The following is a 13,267-nucleotide window of genomic DNA, read 5'->3' as shown; positions in this document are numbered from 1 at the left end:
ACACCCCCAGATAGCTTCGTGCACAAATCTTCCAACGTTGGTATTGGATATTGCTCCAATTTTGAAAACTGATTCACTGTTAGTTTAAAATCTCCACAAATCCTGACAGAAGAATCAGGTTTAATGACTGGCACAATGGGACACGCCCACTCAGAATGCTTGACTGGCTCAATAATGCCTTCACTCAGCAAGCGATCAAGTTCAACTTCTATCTTCTGACGTAATGCATACGGCACAGATCTAGGTTTGAAAAACTTCGGAGTTGCATCTTTATCCACGTAGATATGAGCTTGGAATCCCTTAAGTGTTCCAAGACCTTCCTCAAAAACAGCTGAGTGTTGTTCAAGAACATCATTAAGTGTCAAATCTGTAGATTTCATAAGGTTCACCGAAACATCCCTCAGGTCAAAGTTCAAAGGCTGTACCCATGTACGACCTAGAAGATTGGAACCATTACCCTTGGCTATGGAAATCGGTAAGGAGTAAGATCTCTCCTCGTAAGATACATCCACAGTAGTATAACCGTTCAAATCCACTTCCTGTCCTGTATAACTTCGCAGGGGTACTTGTGATGTGTACAATGTCGATGACTGAAGGCCAATTCTTTGAGCCGTCTGCTCATTCACAATGGTCACTGGGCATCCCGTGTCAACCTCAAACGTCACTGGTGTGCCATTAACATCCACTGTAATGTAGTAGGGGTTTGGGTAGTTTGAATCACCTTTAGCCGAAGGCTGAGTACTAACATGAAATAGCGAGTTCTCAAACAAGTCTTCCACACTAGCACTGCAGTTACCTGGGCCACACGAGTTCACCTCACTCACTACAGCATTCACTTTCTGTCTTCCCTTGAATTTAGCCTTAGAATTCTGTTTCTGCGGAATTGATTCCTCTGACCTGCAGACTCTCACAATATGGCCACGTTTTCCACACTTATGACACTTCTCATTCTTATAAAAACACATGTGTGGAGCATGAGTAGTTTTTCCACATCTAAAACAAGGTTTGTTATTTCCAGATCCAACATGAGGCCTCTGGTCTTTGGTACATTGTGCTGATGGCTTACTGCGAAACTTGTGTACTGAATGTCCAACAGTTTTATCACCGTGAAGATCCTGTAGGTTCTTGTCTGCCGCCTCAATTGCGTTAGCAATTTTCAATGCACTACTAAATGTTAGAGCAGTCTCTGACAACAACTTTTTCTGAATATTGTCATCACAAATACCACACACTAACCTGTCTCTCAACATGGCCTGTAAAGACGTTCCAAAATCACACCCGTCAGTCAACTTTCTTAATTCGGCGACATAAGCAGCTACACTTTCACCAGCCTTCCTATTTCGTGAATGAAATTTAAATCTCTGTACAATTTCCGATGGTTTTGGCGTGAAATGCTCTTTCAATAAAACCACTAGCTGGTCAAACGTTTTCTCGCTAGGTTTCACGGGCTGAACCAATGCTCTTATCAACTGGTAAGTTTCAGTTCCACATGACGCTAACAGTATGCTTTTCTGTTTGTCTTCGTCTGTAATTCCGTTTGCCACGAAAACATGTGTCAGTATCTCACACCATTCCTCCCATGTCGACTTCTTTGGATTAAATTCAAACAATCCACAAACTAAACCCGTGGTAGCCATAATCTCTGAGCTGAAGATAGTGACGGTTATAATGCCTCAAGAAGAGCGAAACAAAAGTCAATGTTCATCTATACCGCTTCTCCTACTTCACACTGACGGGTGAACCAAAGGTCAGCAGACCACGTGCTCTTGGCTAACACACTCGTCGCAACGAACACACCTCGCCAATGTACCGTCAAACAGCCAGATAAACGTACAACAATTCCTTTACATATACTTCATAGCTACCTTGGATCCCATCCTCGTCGCCAAAATGTTGGGTTCTCAGGGAGGAACGACAAACGCGGGAGTAGGGAGACGAGCCTGCCACTTGACCGGCTGTTTATTCCGACTGTCGCATGTTACATAACAGCACGTGATTGCGCTTACCTGCAACTAATCACATTACAAGAGCGGACATCTGTTGGCCTTTCATAATATAATACACTAGCTAGTTTAAAGCTACTGCGTGTGTTTTATGTGAACCATAACGCGACGAGTTGACAATTGTTTTAGGTATGCCCGTTTGCGTTAAGACGGAACCCGGTCACAAAAATGGACACGAGAGGGGCACGAGTCGCTATTCGGCTTGTCCCGGAATAACACGAGTTGGTCACGAATGAATATAGCCGTCATTCATGAGACCTAAGGCAGACTGACATGTCGGTAACACAGCTCCAGGTCATGAATTATAATAACGATATTCCATTGTGATTGTGGTCTTACATGATTGATCAACATTATTGCAACTACACATACAGGGCATTGTGTTGCATTGTTCGGTTCGATTTCTGTTAAATAACGACTGCGAGCCTGTTATGACTATAAACATGCTGATCAATAATTGAACAACACAAATTCCAACATTTAATATCGTTTAATTATCGATATACACAATAACCGAAGTTGCATATAGTTTTACTTAAGTAAATAATAATTTTAATGGAGATGGAAGTCCATAATAACATATAATTCACCAGTGTTGTTTTATTAACGCTTGATTTGCAGGGACCCTCACCGGAAAACAACGTACTGTTTTCCTACCACTATCTACAATCACTTAATTATTGTAAATGTTGTTGTCCACACAACTACCAATATCATTACACCTGGCTGTGAAGACCGCTGTCACATCTAACTGTCCTTCTTGAACTAAAATGTAATATGCAAGGTGGCACTGCTTCTGTTAGAGAGACAGAGGCAAGTCCAGATCAAACTAAACCAAGTCTAGTCTTGATTCCAAAAGAGGAAAGGTACAACTATTATAATGTTGTTGCCACTGCTACACTGTCACAATAACAATTAGTACTGTCACTACCGAGTTCTGATACTACTATGGATGCGATGACCGAATGTTAAAACTATGTAGTAGTCTTACTGTTGTTTAAATCAATGTTGACCCGTGAAGATCCGGGGTAGAAACGGTCTTCAGCAACCCATACTTGCCGTAAAAGGCGACTATGCTTGTCGTAAGAGGCGAGTTACGGGACCGGGTGGTCAGGCTCGCTGACCTGTTTGATGCATGTCATCGTATCCCAATTGAGTGGATCGATGCTCATAATGTCAATCACTGGATTTTCTGGTCCAGACTCGATTATTTACAGACCGCCGTCATACAGATGGAATATTGCTGTGTGCGTCGTTAAACAACAAACAAAAACAAAAGAAAAGAAAATGATGTTGCTACTGGTACCGCTTCTACTCCTGCTGCTGATGTCACTGCTGCTGCTGCTGGTATGGATGCTACTTCTATCATCGATGCTGTTTCATATGAAACGGCTTCTGAATGTAAGCCTGCTGATAAACTACCTTTAATTCGGGCCGATATGTCCTACAGGAACACTGACATCAAATTATCACCATGAATGAACGAGGAGCTTGTTTTGCACTGGGGCCCTGGTAGGAAGGTGTTAAAATAATAATGTTCTCCCGAAAATCCCTCAAACAAATATTCTCTCGTTCACTGGATGACCCCGAAAATTGTTTGACTCCCCCTCAGAGCAACAATAGTGTTTATGTTGAAGCGTAGACTGAAAAACTGCTCTGTCTTAAACAAGAACCCAATGCATGACAACGGTGAATCAATGTGCTTTTGCTGAAAGTGTGTCTGTTCTAATACAAGTTCAACACTTGGTGTCGTAATTTGTTTACAGTGATCCATTCATACAATTTTCCATTCGTCACCACTCGCCCCTTTCCGTAACCTGCAAGCAGACTCGTCCCCCTATCGATGAATGTTATGTGCAAAAATACGACAAACCAATCAGAATGCGCGCATGATTTCAAGTTCTTCGTCAAAGAATCCCTCAGAAATAATTTTTGATTTTACGTATGTCTTGCATCTAAAAATATACCAAGACATACTTAAATGTGTTCAATCATACTGTATAATTCCGCAAGTCCCGATGTGCTTTAAATTGCATCTGAAATATATATAATATATGGGGAAATATATGTGAACCATTACACAACGAGTAGACAATTGTTTTAGGTATGCCCGTTTGCGCTAAGACGGAACCCGGTCACAAAAATGGCCACGAGAGGGGCACGAGTCGCTAGTCGGCTTGTCCCGGAATAACACGAGTTGGTCACGAATGACAATTTTCAGCACTATTTTGCCTTTTACGCCCTGTGGAATCTGTTTCGGCAGATGGTCGACACTGATTATTCTGACGTTGACGGTTTACTGTTATTGGCGAATACTAGAGTTACCTTTTGGACCTCTTGGGTGATTTACTTGCACCAACAACATTAAATATAGCGGCTATGCGTGACGTTCGGAACACAATATACCCAATGTGTAGTTCTACTGCGACACAACGTTAATCGCAAACTTCATCGTACTTACCACTGATCATTTGAAGCAATACACGAAATTCATAGTTTTGAACCTTCTCGAGCTAACATTGTTAGTGAACACTCGCTCTGGTGTTCTCTTCACAATTATAACAACAATTACATTTCTAAGTTCTGATATCGTTATAGCTACCAGTGATAATGGTATTTGTTGAAATTCTTGTTCGTCATAAAATGATCCGATCGGGGAAAATTGTAAAACGTATTATTGCTTAACTTTTGGACAAAAGAACAAAACGGTCAGATGAAAACAGGGCTGATTGCTGCAATTATGGATTCGAAAAATAATCTTCTGTTACGTTGAAATATACAGTAAACTACGGTTATAACGAACTCAAAGGGACTACTAATTTTAGTTCGTTATAACCGTAATTCGTTATAAGCATATATACAGCATAACTACAGCATATAGTCGGGACTAAAAAGTTAGTTCGTTATATCCGTTAGTTCCTTATAAGCGTGTTCGTTATAACCGTAGTTTACTGTAGACTATAGGTTTTTTGGTAAAAAAAACCTTGTGAATAATATTTCAATAACGTTAGTGTCCCGTCGCTGACGTTATTGGGAGGGCTGCTCACGGCCTATGCGTGACTTTTGCTTTGAACAACATTTCGAATATACTGCCAGGCAAAGAGTATACACCCGTGTTTGATGATAGCTAAGATTGAAACAAATAATAAATGGTTAATCGATGATGATGTATTAGATACAGGTACCATAGGCGATAATACAAAGCATCAAAGCAATGAGTATCTCACAACAGATGGGGGCGGTCGGTAGCCAAGTGGTTAAAGCGTTCGCTCGTCACACCGAAGACCCGGGTTCGATTCCCGACATGGGTACAATGTGTGAAGCCCATTTCTGGTGTCCCCCGCCGTGATATTGCTGGAATATTGCTAAAAGCGGCGTAAAACCATACTCACTCTCTCACAACAGATGACGTGTACATGACGTCTCAAGGAACATGGGGTCAGAAATTCGGCGACTGTTTTCAAGCGTATACTTTCTCTTGCTCAGCAGTGTACATTTCAGCTTTATGTTCGAGGAAAGCCTCAAGTGACCCAGGACGGAGATGTTGCTCACTTTGGTACTATTCACACATACTGCTAACATATACGACTCTGCGTGAAGGAAGGATATACTTGACTACGTGGCAAAAGCTTAATGTCATAATGTCAAAATAAATTACTTGTGTTGCAGAGAGAAATAATTTATGTTTCGTCAACAAAACAATAAAAAAGCAACCGAGCCAATTATTCGTTCAAAATCCATCCTGAGCAAAAAATCTTTCTTTGGGAAACCCCTTGGCTACCTCCTGGTTTGATTCCATTGCTGGAAATAAAAGCGACAAAACCATTTCCATATTCAATAGAAATCTCTGCTAAAGGCCGAGACGACTACGATTCCGACTATATCATGATCATGTGTTTATGAATCATTATGGCAAAGTGAAGAACGGTTTACGTTGTAGAATTCTGTGTGAATTCTTAATGGGCAGTTTCCCGTCATATCCACTTCGTCATATCAGTAGATCACGGTTCCATTCTTACCTTGTAGCTTTGCTCATTTTTTAACCCTGCCCCATCCTGTATAACCTATTCCCATAGTGGCACGGTAGCCTAGTGTTTCAAAGGTTCTGACACCATGCAGACCCGTGTTTGATTCTCAGATGGGTATATTCAGAAGACAATTATTGATGAGTGAGTGAGTTGGGTTTAACGCCGCTTTTAACTGTATTCCAGTTATATCGCGGCGTGTCAGCTTAATGTGGGAGGAAAGCCCGAAGTGATGCAGGTCTCAGACGTTTACCACTTTGGTAAAACCCACGAGCACGGGTATGGTGCTGACAAACCTAAAACATAATCGAGGCGAACCGGGATTCGAACCCACAATCATAAGATTCTGGCGTGCCCACGGGTCGCAACTCTGCACAGCGAATCGCAGCGCCTTAGTTTTTGATGGTTCTGGGTGCGATGTGGTTGAATTGTTACGACAAAAAGCTCAAACCTATCTGAAGTCCTATCGCTGTATCCATATTTGTTATATCCTAAGCTGTGATGTGAAATAAAAACTGAAAAACAATAGTTTTCAAACATTCCATATTACCTTGAACTCTGACTCTATTTCAGCCATACGCTTGAAGGCCTGGCTGAGTTTAAAGGCAGACATTATGGGGTCCTCTTCCGTCAGAGAGATATAAGCAGGGCTAGCCATGGCGCTATATGTGTCCAGCCGATGATTGGTGTACACCTTAAAGTCCTCACTCCTCTGAGTTGTGCACTCATTACAGTTGCAGAAATAGTCGTGTGGGGGATCTAAATGAGCTCCCATCAACATCAGCTGTTTGACAATCTGGAAATTATTCCTCTTGGCCGCCCTGAGGAGCGCCTCTCTGAGAAGGGTGTCAACATTCGGGTGACCCGACGTGGACTTACTTCCAAGCTTCCAGATCTGTTCGTGGGTGGCAGAAACATTTCTCTCCTGATACAGAGGATGCTGAAGAATGATCTCACTGATCTTGTCCCTGTCATTGTCACACGCACACAACAGAGCCTTGTGCACCGTCTTGTCCTTCACCTTAGCCAGAAGATAATGGACGATGTCTTCATCGTTGGCTGCTACAGCTGCTTCTAAAGCAGTACGTCCCTGTGGATCGACACAGTTTACAGATACAGTCTCTGTCTGTATGAGAGTCTTGATAGCATCGATGTCCCCGAGTTCGGCAGCCTGTAAGAAATCTCTCTCATCCTCTGTCAAACCCGCTTGCATACGATCCTGCAGAAGCTTCAACTTCCGCTGGTTCTTTGTCGCCATCTTGGAAACGAACTTTGTACAGTTGATAGAGAGGAGGAATGCTAATAGGTGGTTATTAAAGGATTAAGCAGAATTGACAAGCAGAGACCAATTATTCCCAGGCGTCTCTCCTTCAAGTAGTATTCCTGTCACGGTTCAGTGAGCACAATACAAGTTCACTATTCCAATACGTTAGATCAGCCGTATCACTGGAGGAGTTCGAATGTCAAATACACGCACTTAATCTCCATCATCACATATCAATCACGTGACCTCTGATCATAGGAACTAGTCAATGTCATTCTCGTAGTGCGAATCTCACAACCTTCTCGAAAATTATTGTCTTAGAAGAATCTGACAAAGAGCCAAGATCTATTCCAAAGAACAAATCCCTAACCCAAACTATATCCTTTCGGTTATTTGGATCGCTATATTGAATAAAGAACAATACTTTTCACATTCTCACCGGTAACGTGAATCCTTCAGTATAACAAACGCGTCAGTTGATGTCTTCCTTTCTAAAATCACCCGACAAAGTTTTGAAATTATTCAATTCGGAGTAGAATTATTGTTGACTCAAAACTTTCAAATCGGCACTTTTACGCCACAGTGACAAAGTGGTCCAAGGAATCCGAGGTAAGGGCTTTTAAGTTGAAGTCACATGTACACAGAATGCAGCGTTACTGTCGGACCCTGGGCGTGGCTCTGTATCTCTCTGAGCGCCTGACTTGATGCTGGCTCGCCCTCTCTCTCTCTCTCTGCGCCGTGCAGTGTACAAGCAACATGTTGCGTGTAATGCCGATATATAATGGCCAGCCCGTGTCCCACGTACGGATCAATGCGCGCTGTATGTCGGAGTGGCGTGACGGATAGCGCGGGCGACGTTCTACGCCTGTATGCTTTATGCTGTTATATAGAATCCGTTATATATACCGCGGGATTTGAGCTCTAACGTGGAATTTGGGTTGTAATTTATCCGAAAAGGTTTTTTTAATAAATGTCACAGTTACTAGAATTAATTTTAGTTGGACATCATTTGTTAAGTTCTATTGGAACTCTTAAGGAGTAGATACAGGGTGCTAATTAACTTGCTGTGACATATATTCAGAAAGTTATTTGATTATGATATTGAAATATCAATTATGCAAATAGGTGGTTTAAGTTGAAGAGAATGCCAAAAACTTAATAACTAGAGAAAAACATCATGTGGTGAGAGAAGTGGATATATCTCAACATTGAACAGTAATGACGTCATATTACGGTGTGTCAGCTTGGTGTGGGTGAAAATCTATCGCGACACACTTCATACACGTTTCTCACGTTGGTGAAATAAAAGTGACAAAACCATTTCAATAATCACAAGAAATCCCTGCTAAAAGCAGAGTCCGTTGTACGATTCCGACTACATCATTAGAATTTGTTTATGAATCACTATCAAATAGTGAGTGAGTGAGTTTTACGCCGCTTTTAGCAATATTCCAGCAATATCACGGCTTCGCACAACATACCCATGTCGGGAATCGAACCTGGGTCTTCGGTGTGACGAGCCAACGCTTTAACCACTAGGCTACCCGGCCGACCCCTATCAAATAGTGATGATACCATGTGTTCGTATAAAGGTGAGCGTATCCTGTCCCACTGGTGGCACCATTTACAAACACATGCAAAGGCAAGTCAAATGTTCACCTGAGCCCTGAATCCACGAGCATGGACTGATCAAGTATCCCATTCAGGGCTTTCCTGGATTCTAATATTTGCCGCGATTATGAACCATGAAAGGATCCGCTGATCGTGGGTTCGAATCCTTGAATTATGATTTGTTTTGTCAGCAACCAAAGTGGTAAACGTCCCACATCATTTTGAGCTGTCATTGGACGTTAAGCTGACACGCCGTGACACTAAACCAAATCACTTGCCCGGCGACTCTGTGTTTGTTTGTGTAACGTCGGATTCAGCAATATTCTAACTGTATGGGGGCGGTCGGGTAGCCTTGTGGTTAAAGCGACATCGTTGCTCGGGACCTATGTTCTAACCCAAAAGGGGGACGGGTGGCCCAGTCGTCTAAGGCGCCGCGATTCGCTGTGCAGAGTTGCGTCCCTTGGGCACGCCAGAAACCTAGGATTGTGGGTTCGAATCCCGGTTCGCCCCGATTATGTTTCTAGGTTTGTCAGCACCATACCCGTGCCCGTGGGTTTCGACGAAGCGGTAAACATCTGACACCTGCATCGCTTCGGGCTTTCCTCCAAAATTAAGCTGACACGCCGTGATATAACTGGAATACTGTTAAAAGCGGCGATAAGCCCAACTCACTCACTCACTCACTCTAGCCCAGAATCCCCATTGAGAGGACACTGTGTCATTCCCTGACAATAGGATATGCTTTGTCACTGGGATATACCACAAAGGGTAGTTTCATAATAAAGGCTTAAGAAGTCCCGTTATACCATTTTCTTGTTTCCATTGATCCACGGCTATGTGGAAGCGCCTTCAAGTGATCGTCAGCGCCGTGAGGGAACACTCCTCGAGTTCAGGAGAACAGATGATGTAATTGTACATAAATGAGTTTCATCGGGCCGGAGACACAGGCTGAATTCCCAACATGGCTAGAGAGTATGAAGCCCATCACCGTGTGCCCCGCCGTGTTATTGCTGCAATAATGATAAAAACGACGCAGCACATCAATCAGAAACTTGAATGGATTCGACAGCAGGACCACGGATCTATGCGGGCATCTTACAGATGGCTCTCAAATATATCAATCAGACATCGCCTTGTTCTCTCAGTTGCTGATCACTGCTCAGAGTTGCGTGCCTTGGGCACGCCAGGAAGCTCTCATCGTGGGTTCGAATCACGGTTCGTCCCGTTTATGTTTTTAGGTTTGTCAGCACCATACCCGTGCTCGTGGGTTTCACGCAGTGGTAAACGTCTGAGACTTGCAACACTTTGGGCTTTCCTCCCACATTAAGCTGACAAGCCGCGATATTAATATTATTAAAAGCGGCGTTAAACCCAACTCACTCACTCACTATAATCAATGTATAGACATTGCAGTTAAGCTGAACGGCAAATACAAGTTGACACAAATAGTTGTAAATGTCAACCGGTCAGGTCTCCGATTATCTTATTAATGTGAGCTTTAAACAGTATAGCAGTTGTATCACCGCGTGTCAGATCGATGTGGTAGGAAAGCACAAAGTGATCTTGGTCTTATATGTCTAAAAAGGGATCTAGGTCTCACAAGTGCGAATCCGGGATTCGAACCCACGATCATATGTTTCTGGCACTTCTGAGGGCAACATTGCATTGCGAAATCCGGCGCCTTAGACGTTGGACGCCACCTTGAGCTATGAAACGTGTACGTTCATATTCATACACTGACAAGCCTATTAAACCTACTTTAAGATTTGTAATTGCGATATAGTCTGGCGGCGTTGAGTTGCAGTCGGGTATAGTTGCAATTGTGCTGCTTTTATTAAACCTGAGGCTGAGCTTTAGTTCACTTCCTAATAAGAATACCTTTCAAAACTTTCAGATTTGTTTTAAAAATAACATATAAAATTTTCATTTTAATATTTCGTTGGGAACTTAAATTGTCTTTTTCAGTTTTAAAAACACGAACAAGGATACTTACATTTTGCTATCTGTGTCGGTTGCATTAACCCACAGGGTTAAAATTGTAGCTTTTGTTGTCTTCATCAGCTGAAGGTGAATGCAATCTTTCGTTTTTAATAATCATATTACAACATACATGCTTCCGGGGTAGAATAGGTCTTCAGCAAACCATGCATGCCGTAAAAGGCGACTAGGCTTGTCGTAAAGGGCGACTAATGGGATCGGGTGGTCAGGCTCGCTGACGTGGTTGATGCATGTCATCGATCCCAATTGCGTGGATCGATGCTCATGATATTAATCACTGGATTGTCTGGTCCAGACTCGATTATTTACAGACCGCCGTCATATAGCTGGAATATTGCTGAGTGCAGCGTTAAACAACAAACCAACCAACCAACCAACCAACATACATGCATGGATAGTATGTACAGTGCAGTTGTCCGATTTTCGATCACTAACATTGATAATTACTTAATTTCGTTTCTCCGTCACACTCGTTAATCCGACAATCATATCGAACCATGTCGGGACATGACTATTTCGTGACCCTCCAAATTCCCGTATGTTATTGACATGTCAACAACAAACAGCAAACAGCGAAAAATAACCTGGTGTATAAGTCACTTCGCGGAAAAACGACACACTGTTCCCGAGGATACCGAAGATATATCACTAACGATTCACTTGTCCGGAAAATTCTTTTCAAAATGCGCATTTCGTCTCATATGTACTGCAACATGGATACCACTTTTAGTGATACCCACGTGGTCTTTTAAGGGGCGTTTCCCATTTTGTTCGGACAGTGGGGTAGTCATGTGATAAAAGCGTTCGCTGGTACGCTGAAGTCCCGAGTTCGAATGCACTAAGGGGTACAATGTGTGAAGGCTATTTCTGTTGTCCCCCGGGATGTTGCTATAATTTTGGGTGCAGTCGAGTAGCCTCGTAGGTGAAGCGTTCGCTCGCCACGCCGAAGACCCGGGTTCGATTCCCGAAATGGGTACAATTTGTGAAGCCCATTCCTCGTGTCCCCCGCCGTAATATTGCCAGAATATTGCTAAAAGCGGCGTAAAACGACACTCACTCACTATGAAGGTTTTGATTTAGCGGACCAAGACCAACCTCGAAAACTTGCAGCTGCGTCCAATCGAACGCGGACGCTCTGCCTATTTATCGAGAAATATTCATTGACTGTCATGTGACTTTGGCGATGCACTGGCAATTCCGATACATGTCGACAACAGCAGAGGAACAGATTGGTATTTGATGAAAGATGACAACAACAGTTATTGAAATATTTCAAAGATGGTAACATGGTGTCTTAACTTTATCGCCAACAGATGGCGTGCGTATAGTTGGAATCTCAATATCATGCATTTATTGTCTGTTGGTTTGGTACGTACTTACCAAACCAGAATGGAGAACGTATTAAATTTCTATTCATCGCGCACTTTATTCTGTAAGTTTCACCACGAGAAACCTTTTCAAATACCAGCCCTTGTGTATACTGTATATGGGGTAGTAAGGGGATTTTATCTGCAATAACACAAAAGTAAATATTTTATGACATCGTTATCCTGTGGGAGGCTCGTACGAAGCAAGGTATTGTATTGGGTAATACCAGTGCGACGATAATGGATTGACAAACAGTTCGTCTTGATTCGGTATCATAAAAGTGATATATCGATGACACGTCTACAGCCCACTTTAACATTGATGAACATTTCCACTGACGTACACAACCTGCCTAGGGTGACAACTTTACATCTCGCCTCGGTACAAGACAATCCCACGGGTTTAGGGTACCGTGTTCCGATCGATGGAGAGCCGCGTACCATTTCATCCAGTTGAAAGTTCTGAACACATTAAAGTTTTTCAATTCGGGTTATTTCTTTATGTTTTGGCATTGTTATTATGAATAGTTTCTGTAACAAAAACAGATTTGGGGATATTGTCGTTATCGTATAGTTCCCTGCAGTTTGTCAGTGTTGTTAGTTGCGTGTTATTCAACGAATCTATAAACTATTTTGTCAATCAATAATAATATTCGGTTCAATATGTTATATTTTTATTGACATCTTTGTGCGGAGGTAAGAGGCTTGGTGACTTGGCCCATTGAGTGTCATCGTGATCTAACATCGTGGGACGTTTACAATATCAGTCACTGGATTGTCTGTTCCAGGCTCGGTTATTTACAGGCTTCCGTCGTATAGCTGGAATACTGCATAGGTTGGCGTTATTTAATAAACAAAATAAACAACATATTGGTGGTTACTGGCATTATAATTTCATATTTCACTTCTAAAGTTTGTGTTGTTGTTTAACGCCGCTCTCAGCATTATTCCATCTGTATGACGACGGTCTGTAAATAATTGAGTCTGAAAAAGACAATC

The 13,267-nt window shown here is 42.4% G+C and overlaps 1 pseudogene; it reads right to left on the bottom strand.

The window, feature by feature from the left end:
• The window catches only part of LOC139471745 (short transient receptor potential channel 7-like), a 66,408-nt pseudogene extending 58,366 nt beyond the window's left edge, over nt 1–8,042 (bottom strand).
• Between the last annotated feature and the right edge of the window lie 5,225 nt (nt 8,043–13,267).

This window comes from Haliotis cracherodii, unplaced genomic scaffold, assembly GCF_022045235.1.
Source record: "Haliotis cracherodii isolate W230 unplaced genomic scaffold, xgHalCrac1.p SCAF_23, whole genome shotgun sequence".
NCBI lineage: Eukaryota > Metazoa > Mollusca > Gastropoda > Lepetellida > Haliotidae > Haliotis > Haliotis cracherodii.
The sequence above is the reverse complement of the archived record's forward strand: the minus strand, read 5'-3'. Positions and strand labels throughout refer to the sequence as shown.